General features: G+C 38.9%; 1 pseudogene; it reads left to right on the forward strand.

The window, feature by feature from the left end:
- The first annotated feature begins 9,605 nt into the window (after nucleotides 1-9,605).
- Nucleotides 9,606-11,167, forward strand: LOC137259539 (zinc finger MYM-type protein 2-like; annotated as a pseudogene).
- Nucleotides 11,168-12,316: the final 1,149 nt, after the last annotated feature.

Raw genomic sequence — 12,316 nt, forward strand, 5'->3', positions numbered from 1 at the left:
TCAATCGTTTCACGACCTCATCAGATAGGGGCAATCTGTGATTCCATAGTTAAGGTATGCTGTCTCAACCTCGACATAGAGAATGACGGTGCAATTAAAGTTTAAAATTAAAATTTATTTCTAAATACCATTTCCTTATGAAACAAGGAACTGGAATTCAGTTTAACCAGAGTTGTTTGTGGCGTCAATTTACACTTTCACACTAGAAAATTCGGATCGTCTGAAAAGTAGGTCATTGTCTGAATAGGTTAATGAGACTTATGTTTCGGTATGCAAGTCAGTGTTTTATATTTCAATGCAGGCTACAGCATCATGTAGTATAAACCGCCTCACTGGATAAGTTGGTAATGCTTTGTGACAGGAATAGCATTCAATAACGGATTATCTGGCCCAGAGTCATTAATTACACACTGCCGACTCATAGTTTAATATGAACAGCATACAAATGATCAACACTTGTTTCTCAGACGGATCGGCATTGTTAAGTTCCACAGCTCTTCAATGAACACCACGAATTGTTCACTTTACCTGGGTTGGCCGTACGAACAAAGGATCCGTAGGCTTCCACCTCACACATTGAAGTACTGGATACCCTCAGGTACCTCATCTCCACAGGAGTCGAACAGCTGATATTCTCTGCTGTTAGCAGGGCTCGGTTAACACGGCCACACTCCACACCACTTCCTGGACACATCGGGGAATACTGCAGAAAACCTTCCATCACGGCATTGTTGGGGTAGGCTGACGAATAGCAAGTTATTTACGTTATTGTGCCTAGATTTGAACTCTCCTAGCGTTAGGATAGTCATATGTGCCATACCTTAACATTATCTTGTGACTATCTTAGCACTAAGAGAGCTTCGAAAATCTAGCACCTGACTGCAAGGAGGTCCAATTAAAATAAGTCAAAACATTGATTACATAACTGTCTCGTTTCCTGATGACGTACACTATTACGGGCCTCATTACAATAATTAGTCTAGAAGTTTGGAACCAGCTCAGTCAACTGGATATCTAAATATAATATCAGTAATATGCTATATGTCGAATCACTTGTGTACTGCAACACTGCGCCAAATCAACTCCTTTTAAACACGTCGTACAGCATTGATCTGACAAACGTAGTTCTGGAAAACATGGAAATCTCAAAACGAGGCTCTGATGCTCGAAAAGTATTGTATGGCCTTGTGTTATATCAGTCACTTTGCACATTACATAAATGAATTTAATAAGCGCAAAAAACACATGACAGGAGTGACCAGTGAACCATATAAACTGTGAATCGTTTTACGGCTTGTTCTAACAGGGCAACCTGTGACGTCTCAGTTAACGTCATGCTGCCTAAACCTCGCCATAAAATAAAGAAATAATAGCTTATGACATTTTCTTATGAGACAATAAATTAGAATTTCGTGTAAGCATAATTGTTTGTAGTGTCTCCTTTCATGTTCACTCGAGAACAATCGGGTTGGCTGAAAGGTAGATTAGTGTTTGAACTGGGCCTCATGAGACTCGTCTGTCGCTTTGTAGAAATATGTAATAACACTCTTTACATTGCTACATATTCCTTGAGGGATCGGCCCAAAATGAATATGCATTACTTACATTCATGCACACTAAAATGCAGAGTGCAGAGGGGCAGTTAGCCTGCACCCAATATTCTCAGTTGCCCGACCAGGATGAAGTGACACAGCAGAGGGTTGAACGGATCTTTATCACTTTTACTGCTCGGTTTGGGCAGTATTAGCATATATCAGAAAAGCAACATACTTAAGCGAAGTAAGCTTGTTCTTCCTAGTTTGCTCAGCGGGATACTTGAAATGTGAACCCCGGAAGTAATGTTTGCAAAATGTCTATAACATTTACTCACAACCATCCGTCCGTCTGTAGATGATGACGTAGGAGATGTTGTAGACGTTGGCGAGATCAACTATCCACCACTTCCCACTGAGCATACAGCAAGCTGAATTGTCGTAATAGACCCCGTCGTTGTAACCGTCGGTGCATAGGCCAGCATGGGCCCCTGTATTAGGAATCTCCTGAACCGCTGGCTTGTGAAGAGCAACGTTTTCAAGGGTGACACCTGCAGCACGCAAGTAATTATTTCTCTCCCGTGGAAGATACTGCAGTGTATTTTTTATAGCGATATTGCAGTCCAAAAGTCAACGTGTTCTGTAATCAGACTGGTTGAAAAACATGATCAAATGGTATTTTGATTCCCGGAAACTGCAAGAATGTTCGCTGCGTAGAAACACGTAGAAACATCGCAAACAATTGTTTTGTTGAGTCATCAACAATGGTCACATCATTCAAACCATATTGTGACGTCACAAATGAGCAACTCCAGATGCTGCCATGGGAACCAGCTGAAACGGCTAGTAGATGACATTTCACTGCTGTACTCATACGCGATGTAAACGAGTGTAAACAGTAAAACCCTTTGGTTTACATTTTTGTTTACAATATCAATAAACGTCATGTGTTGGCCAATTTCCGGGTGTTATTGAGTACTTGAAGCACGAGAATATTTCTCTCCTAATTACACTGGTCTAATACCACTAGACGTATGACGTCATGATTCACACTTATGACGTCACAATACTAATGTCACAGTGGTACTAGTCCTTGCTTGACTTGTGGAAAGCTGACTATCCTCACATTATAGGCAGCAAAGCCGCAGTTTCTATTAATTTGTGTTGGAGTGTAAAAAACAGAATACGAAACTCCGTGAAGTTTCCGTGAAGTACCAGGTTTATTAAACACATGAAAGATTGAATAGTTTAATAAAAATGGTATTACACGGATGGTCGTTTTGTATCCCTTTTTTATCATATCATCGCTCATGCTATTACTTTAGGTTTACTGTCGATTTCAGGAAAGAATTAATTTAAAAAGGTAACTAACAATTATAGTGGGATATTTTGTTGGATCTAGGTTTCAAAGTCGACATTAGCTAACTGATGCACTGGGTGAGTTTACATTTAAAGATCAGGGCCTTCTTTCACGAAGCACTAAGGTGATCGTAAGTCGCTAAGGTACCCTTGGTGCAATGTTACAGAATGTGAGTTGAGGTTAACCCTATGAAAGGTTGCTTCTTGAAAGGAGCCCCTGAAACCTGACAGAACTGAGTGAGATAATATGTATAGATCAGTAAATAATTGTCTGTCACCATACAAGGAACCATGAGGACTTATAGTCCCTTTGCTACCTGCATGGACCGTAGCTGGATTTACATCAACTCCTCACTAGCTGGTGCTTCTAGTCAAAATTCAGCCACAATGATGATAATAATTAATGAATAATAATATCTGCATTCAAAATATACCAGCGTTAGATATGTTTACCTCACAGAGTTACTGCCCCTGTACAGCCCTCACTGAGATCCAAAACACCAAATGCTTGTGAAAGTCCCCAAAATCAATGCAGCAATGAAATGGATTGTGCTACCGCTTGAACTCAAAACCAACATCCCACTCACATCTTTTGACTGCCCTCAAAACACATCTGTTCAAGTGTCAATTTCCATCCTAAGCGCACACAGCAGTGGCAGGTGAATGTAAATGCCAAATAGTATTAGTAATATTATATTACAATCCGACAGATGCATTTTCTCAATACATATTATTTTACACCCCCAGATGTCTGAAGTATATAATAGGACAGATTATATTTGACTTTCAAACATTTTGAAAAACATATCTGGTGATAACGAATCGAAGGTTGCCATAAAATGATAATTTCTGTCATATCCAGGAATAACTGGGTTCCATGTTTTCCATCTTGTGACATTTCTATAGAAAGCTTATTTATAAAGAGAGAAAAGGGTTTTGGAATCAGCACACAACCAGTTAAAGTAGCCTGTTAAATGTGAATTACACATGATTTAATGGAAGTGCAAATATGTTTCAGCGCTAGCATCATTTTCTTACCAAAACCGTGGCTTGATAAGATCCAAACTTTAAACCTATCAAAGGCTATTTTAATCTGTGAAAGCAACAAACTTTGATCATTTTTTCTCTCTGTTTAGATAAGCATTTTTCAATAAGTGTGTTAAACGTTAACATATGGTTTAGAGCAGAATTATCTTCACTAAAGCCCACATGAGTTTCTCATATCCTATTCATGGGAATTGCCCATTGTGTTAGATGATTGTTTAATATGCTGGTATTTAAATTTCTTTAAATACTTAACACTGAAATGCCCTATAGTTATCTGCGTTGTGGATAGAACCCTTCTTATGTGACGGAATAATTTTGGTTATCCTCCAAGAATCTGGGAAACTACCGCTCTCGTAAAGTTTATTAAAGAATACAAGAATGGCATAACTACCTTTTCAAACGATTATATCATGCTAGAATATTGTCGACCCCAGACGATTTACCAATTGTAACCGTTTAATAGCATGACAAATCCCTATTTCTTTAACTGGAGGTTCAAAAAAAATTAAAAAATATTTAACTCCGGACAAAGTACAGAAAAATATTCCAGTTTCTTGATTTTGTTATTAATTGTGGTGAATCACTGTTCGAAATGGTAGAAGCTTTGTTTACACTGGAGCATAACTGTTGGCAATAGTAGAAGCTTTGTTTACACTGGACCATAACTGATCGAAATGGTAGAAGCTTTGTTTACACTGGAGCATAACTGTTCGAAATGGTAGAAGCTTTGTTTACACTGGAGCACAACTGTTCGAAATGGTAGAAGCTTTTTTTACACTGGAGCATAACTGATCGAAATGATAGAAGCTTTGTTTACACTGGAGCATAACTGTTCGAAATGGTAGCAGCTTTGTTTACACTGGAGCATAATTGCAATATCAAAGATGATTTCAATGATAAAAACTCTAACCTGTTGAGAGGAACGTTGTTAATACCGCCAACGAGAGAAGAAGACCTTTCATTGTTCACCGATGCCTGGATTCTGATCGTGCACAACAGGAATTCACACCATTAATGATCTTCACTTGATACCTCTCTAGCGATATATAATTCAGTTCGAAAGCGTACCATACAACCATCTTGAAATGAGGCATCAAGGAAGTTTGTACGGATGAATAATGTATGAGTGGAAAACAAAATTCAGGTAAACCCAATTGTTTTAATGAGAATACGTGTTTTGGCGTTAAATACACTCTACAAATAATGCGCCGTGGTACACACAAGAAATGTATTTCTTAATGAGTATAATGATAATAATAATAGTGGCTATTTGTAACTGCTCCTGTGTACATGCATTCAACGCTCGCTCAAGGTGCTACAAAAATATATGTACAATGTATACATGAAATAACTACTAATTATATTTAATCAGGACGAAAAGATCCGTGAGAAGGCTAAGGGCTTGTAATGGTTTTTTAAAATAAATCTGAAAGATTTCAGTGATTCGACACATTTGATGTAAGCTGGCAGTGAATTCCAAAGTAGTGCTGTGGTACAGTCAAAGATCATCTGACCATAAGTCTGACTTTAGGGACTGTAAGCAAGTGCTGATTCTGGGATCTTAGACATCTTGTAGGGGTGTACAGTGTGATACGTTCAGATAGATACTCTGGAGCCTGACTGTGGAACATTTTGTACACCTGGCACAGGAGTTCACATTCTATTTAACAGGGAATCAATATAAAAAAATGAGCGATGAAATGATGTGATCTCGCTTAGATTTTAGACATACAATGCGGACAGCAGCGTTTTGAATTGTTTGGAGTTTCTGTACTTGCATTGTGTTCAATCCAACGCGGAAGCTATTGCATTTGTCAAGTCTAGAAAGCACAAAAGATCTAACTAAGGCATGGGCAGCTGTTCTATAAAATAAAATGTGAAAAGTGTACGCTTTGCCCCAATTGCCACGTGGACCAAACTCTTTGACTTGGTTCACCCATATCATTGACTTTCATTCGTACCATCGACGCTTGTTAACCAACCGACCAACACACACACACACACACACACACACACACACACACACACACACACACACACACACACACACACACACACACAAACACACACACAAACACACACACACACACACACACACACACACAAACACACAAACACACACAAACAGGCACTCACGCGCGCACGCACATACACAAGCATGCAATAACTGCTGAACATGGAAATCACTGCTGTTGAAAATGGAAAATGCAAGTAAACAGAGATAAATACAAGCATGGTTTCAAATCTGAGAGGGTAGGGCTCCCTCCTTCATAAATGTTCCGTGGTTGGCAACAGACTGTAATAAGGGATGTGGTTTTCTTGAAAATCATCCAAGACCAGCAGAAAGAGAAGACTGGAAATACATTCTTCACCAAAAAAAATAAACAACAGTGTAAGATCTTTACGAAACTAAATATTTGTTTTGCTTAACCTTTTGTGAGGAGTATTTATACCAAACGCATAACACACCAGAAAGCCAATGCATTACAATATCAATTTAGAAAGCACATTCCAAATTGGCCAAATGTTCTCAGCAAAATGGACCAAAAAGTTTCAGAGTGGTAATCATTCCAGTGTTTACTCTATTAAAGCAAACATACATGTACTGAAACACCAGTTGATAACTAAGGTGCGTCTATGCAGAAAGCACCTAATTGCAGTTTTGCGGTTTGCCTGTTAACAAGCGGCGTTGTCTTTACCAGTTGTCTTTACGGAAAGTGACAATTCCATACATCATAACAGAACATTCCGAGTAAACACCAAGATTAACCAAACGAATTGTACTTTGGGGCTGACTTGTGACTTATTCAATACGCTTTAAAATATAGAACATCAATTAAATCTGATTGATATCATAATGTTACTTGACATGTTTATGTATTCATTTTATGTATTGAAAGTCATATGTTTTTTTGGCCTGTTGCCTTCAAAAGTCAATGCTATATACATATCCGGCAAGTGACATATCCATAATGCATAACAAACGGTCGAAGTAAACATGACACGAATTGTACTTTACGGTGTCGTTATGATCTCTCATTACATGCTCCATTCCCCGATTTAATTTATCAGTGTATAGAGGTACACTGTTGAGCGGATGCCAAACATTTATTTCATGGATCCTCGAAGATGTCTAAATGTCCCGCGTACATGACAACGCAGTTTGTTTCACAAAGTCACACAGCCTGAGTGGATTCATTTGCCTTGAAATATGAGTCGAAAATACATCACCTGCACCAACAACCAGTGTACTGCATGACCCACGCTTTATCTCAGAAGCATTAATGTAAGTGTTTACTCATGTGGATAATAAGTGTGTGAGTTACAATTTAACGGCACATTGGCAATATTTCAACCATATCGTGACGATCTTGTGGATAAAACAGTGAATGGCACTTGGAATCTATGAGTATTATGTTTACGTCCTTTTTACGAGGTTCTTGAGAGGCATTTAGAAGTATTACATGTAGGTAGGTAAGTAGGTAAGTAGGTAGGTAGGTAGGTAGGTAGGTAGGTAGGTAGGTAGGTAGGTAATTTAAATATTCACTGTAATTGTACATAATTATTTATAATAACAATGCAGGACAGCAGTGACAGGTGAGAGTCTAGTAATTTTCAATGATCCATTATGATGGAGAGTCGAGTGTTTTGTGGGCCCGAATTCTGTAATAACTGATCTTAGTAGATATAAATATCATATCTACTCAGTTTGTTTCAGGGGGAGAAAAATGTAACAGGTATGTGTTCGGTTCCCTCAGTTCAATCCTACGTCCACTCTTCCAAGTAGAAGACTTAAAGTGTCATGCCCTGTCTTACCTTCCGCGAAAAATGATGTCGTTAACCTTGAAATATCTCTCATAGTTCTGAGACATATCTCTCATTAACTCTGAGTACCTGATGAACCTACATGCTGTGAATTTGTTTTTATGAAAAAGGACTACCAATAAACACACACACACACACACACATATATATATATATATATATATATATATATATATATATGTAGTAAAGGAGTCCCATGTACCAATGTTGCCAACAGAGGTCGTTTCCCACGTATTCACAGTCTTATATTGATAGAATCCCAGGCCACTCTATTCTAATGAACTGGATATAGATCGCTGACTTCACTGTAAGGAAGCCTTGTCAAATACAGCCATGCCAAAACAGGCATGAATGATGCATGATTTGAAGAATGTTTTTTTTTATACCAGTTCTTCTGACATAAAACAACAAACAAAGCGACAATGACTATACCAGGAATGGTTGTCATTAGGATGAAAGAAATGTTCACTTCCGCAGGGAATAGCAAAGTCAAAGTATCTAGTTCTCTCTAACATTCGCAATGAATTTCTAACTTCAATTTCACTTGTGAATGTGAAGTCACAGAAAAAGACCCCGGATCAATGCAGCTTGTTGAGAGTAATTAGTTACTCCGTCACGTTATTCCTGGTTTATGTAAGAGAAGAACCTTTCCGAACACGTTCTGTCTTTTGTTTAATCAGGGATAATCTTTATATAGGCTCCCTGGTTTAATGGACATTTGCATTGTAATTCATAATTTGCATCACAGGTAGAACCTGCTTCACCGACAACCAGCAACTGCCGAAACGTCACATTACCCACATTTTTGGCTCAGCAGTGTATGGTCGGATAATTGCAATTGGCAAACAGTTGTATGTTTTTATTCACAGATGTGTAACTGGACAGTGCCACTGGGGAACACCCTTGACGCACACATGGAACCCGTTGGTATTGTTTCGCCCACCAAGTCCCCGACGAGACTCATGTTTTGTTCGCGTGGTCCATAGACGCAGACATAATGCCGTGATATGACTCGTATGAGTCTGTAACACTCATTTGCAACCATCTATTAATCTATTCAATTGACCAAAACCAAAAGAAAGACTTGATTGATAACGATGTTTTCTTTTCCTTTTTGTAAGCAAGTCAGTAAATAAGGACGAATATTTTTGGCCTACTAATCCATGTTGTTATAAAAGCCACATCAAATGACGTACTTCCCCCACTCTCACGATCTCCCTCCTCGATGTAACACGATCCCGATGTTTTGGCTGGACATGTAAGCATGAGGGGTCGGGAGAACCCGCGAGCCGAAGGCCGAATGCTTACATGTCCAACAAAAACCGAGGGAGGGTGTTATGTCTGTCATATAAACCAAAGGAAAAGGCGATAAATATATCAAACTATGACGAACAGAGATGGACGATAAGCGAGTAACCGTTTACACTAAAAACTATCGCCCAAACACAGCCATTCACACGCCAGCTGTAAACAGCACGATCTGCACGTGGTAACTGTCGCGAGTACACGTGTCTGCTCGCTGGCTCGTCGTCAGTCGCTACTGTTACTTTGAAGAATATGGGGCGAGAAGAAGGTGATGACATTTTCATAACGCAATCGCAATCGCGTGAAATGAATAGCAAAAGCAGTGGCAGTGATCGTGAGTTTGAGTTTAGATTCGGCGAACCCCTTGATAATAACGCCATTGATAAATAACTTGAAATTTGTGTTCCTAAGTCTACAAAAGACAAGAATGATTGGGCTGTTGCTCTGTTTACTAGATGGCAGGAGGAAAGACGTCAGGGTGCCATGAAATACAATCTGGATTTGCCGAAGGTCTGTTTGTCAGAAAGTTTATTCGAAATGGGTGCTGAGAACCTTGATCTCGCCCTGATGTTTTTTTTTTTGTTCGAAGCCTGGAAACAAGACGGAGGGTTGTATCCATCTCATACATTGTCTGATATATACAAAGCACCATCAGAGCAAAGGGATGCATAGTGAACATGTTTGAGGATAAGGGATTTGAAGACAGTCGTCGATGTCTGGACGCAGTTATGGGCAAACGTTCTGCTGAGGGTCTAGGAGCCGAAAGCCGGAAGACAACAGAAACGATATCCCTCACTGAAGAAGAGCAGCTTTGGCAGTGTGAAGTGGAGCGCTTGGGAGACGACACCCCCAGAAAACTTCTAGATACAGTGCTGTATCTTACAGGTTAGTCTTACTAAATACTCTATTCATGTACATATTGATTATAGTTATCGTAAGCTTTTCTATTCTTTGGTTGAAGAAAAAATGCTTAGATATAAATGATAATGTAGGTATTTTGGTCTTTTTGTAGGATTGCACTTTGCTCTTCGATGGGGAAAGGAACATAGGATCTTGAGGATGTTTGCCAAACCACAAATAACGGGACCTCATACGGATGGCAACGGCCGAAAGTTCCTTCTGTACACCGAAGATGTGTCAAAAACAAACCTTGGCGGGTTGAAGCAGAGGAAACAAGCTCCGAAGAAAGTGCGGGCATATGAAAACAGTGACAACAAGGACCGATGTTACGTCAGTATTTTCCAGAAGTACAGATCACTGTGGTGAGTATATTTTCTATCAATGAATCAAAATTTAAAAACAATAAAGAAAATAAAAAAATAACAAATTTAACATATATAAGATGAAGATATTAAGATTTTCTTTCAATTAACTGGATAAAGTATTTCAAAAATCATTCTTTGGGTTTGTTTAATACAGTGTGGATGGTAAAACGACCGAGTACTTCTGCTTCACTCCTCACGCCAGACCCAAGGATGAAAGTTGGTTTCTGAAAACCCTGGTTGGCCACAATACCCTCCAATCTACAGTCTAACGGCTTTGTCAAGAAGGCGGTTTACAGGGTAACAAAACAAATCATTCATTGAGAGTTTCAGCTGCCACATGGCTTTTTCAGGCCAACGTCGACAAGCAAATGATTTGTGAAATGACCGGTAAGAATACATTCGACATTGGTAGACAATATTTTAATGTTTGCATTGTAACAATCATCTCATTCACGTAACACACATTGTAGCCAATGTAAATGGCACTCAAGATTAATTACGTTTGAAATAATTTAATTTCTAAGATCAGTCGCCATTATTTCACAACCTTATATTAAGACAAAGCTACTTCATGTGCTTTGAGACATGTGATCTTACGAACACTTTATTTATGTTTTTGCCTCTTTCTTTCTAGGTCACAAGAGTGAAACTGTTCGTTCTGTTGATAAAAAATCTGCGTTGTCCGACATCCTTACGTCAGCACCAAAACGCCAGAAGGGTATCAAAGCTACATGTACGGTATCTCCAGACAAAGAGCTGAATGTCAATGCCGGAAGTCACATTGTTTCCAGGGAATCTAAACCGACAGTGGTGTTCAATGTCAGCATCTCGTGAAATGTAGTTTCACGAAATAAAATCACTGGCTCTGCTTGACTTTTTTCTTTAAGAATCTGAACGAAAAAATTGTCTCGTGAAAATCTTCTTTCAGGGCCAAATAGTATTCTAAAGATCCCAGAGATATTCTATAGAATGTCCCTGGGATATTGTACATGGCCCTGAAAGGAGGTTTACCCGACAAAAGAATAACCTGTGAAACGACACTAATAAGGTACCGGTACCTGGGGTTTATATGTAGTAGGAGGGCCCTCTTGGCACTCCAGTGTACGGACACGCGTGAGACGCTCGGGTCGTTCGATTACGAAACTCATTACTCGTGCAAAACGAACGCAGACAGTCGTCATATTAGATGGAGTATTGCCGATTGCGGCTTTCAGTAACAACAAAGCAACACGTAAGTTGTTATCATAAGATGGTCTTCTATCTTATCCATTAAAACAAAGAACCCACTTCTCATTCAAGTATGTTCTCGGCCCTAACACGTACATCAATAACATCAAAATCTTCTCGTTGAGTGGGAGGTGCCTTTACAGGGCAGGATGTTGTACAGTGTTACACCTCCACCAAAGTATCCTCATTGATTCATGTAATATTATACGCTGAAAGGTGATTAACATAAGACAGGCTTAGAATATATTTCAAGATATGAGTCATGATACTTTTTACAAATAAACAGAACGTAGACTGACGTTGACTTTGATATCACATTGCAGACATAACTGCTTATCCAGATGTTCGTTTTTTGTGTATGTGCATATATAGAGGATACTAAACGACCTTCCTTGTAATACCATTTTTATTAAACGAGTTAATGATTTGGTATCAAACGAGCGAAAGTGAGTTTGATACTAAATCTTTAACGAGTTTAATGAAAAGTGTATTTCACGGAAGCGAGTTTAGTATTCTGTTTATTACTCGCCAACATAAATTGACAGAAACTGCGGCGAAATTGCCTATAGTGTGAGGACACTCAGCTTTCAAGTCAAGCAAGGTCTAGTAAAATCGCGACATCAACATTAGCTTTGTGACGTCACAACTTTGATCCATTTTGACGTCATAGGTCAAGCGGTATTACACTAGTGTAATATTGAAGTGAAAATATTACACTGCAGTATCTTCAACGGGCGAGTAATAAATAATTGATAT

This window comes from Haliotis asinina, chromosome 13 (genome assembly GCF_037392515.1).
Source record: "Haliotis asinina isolate JCU_RB_2024 chromosome 13, JCU_Hal_asi_v2, whole genome shotgun sequence".
NCBI classification, from domain to species: Eukaryota; Metazoa; Mollusca; class Gastropoda; order Lepetellida; family Haliotidae; genus Haliotis; species Haliotis asinina.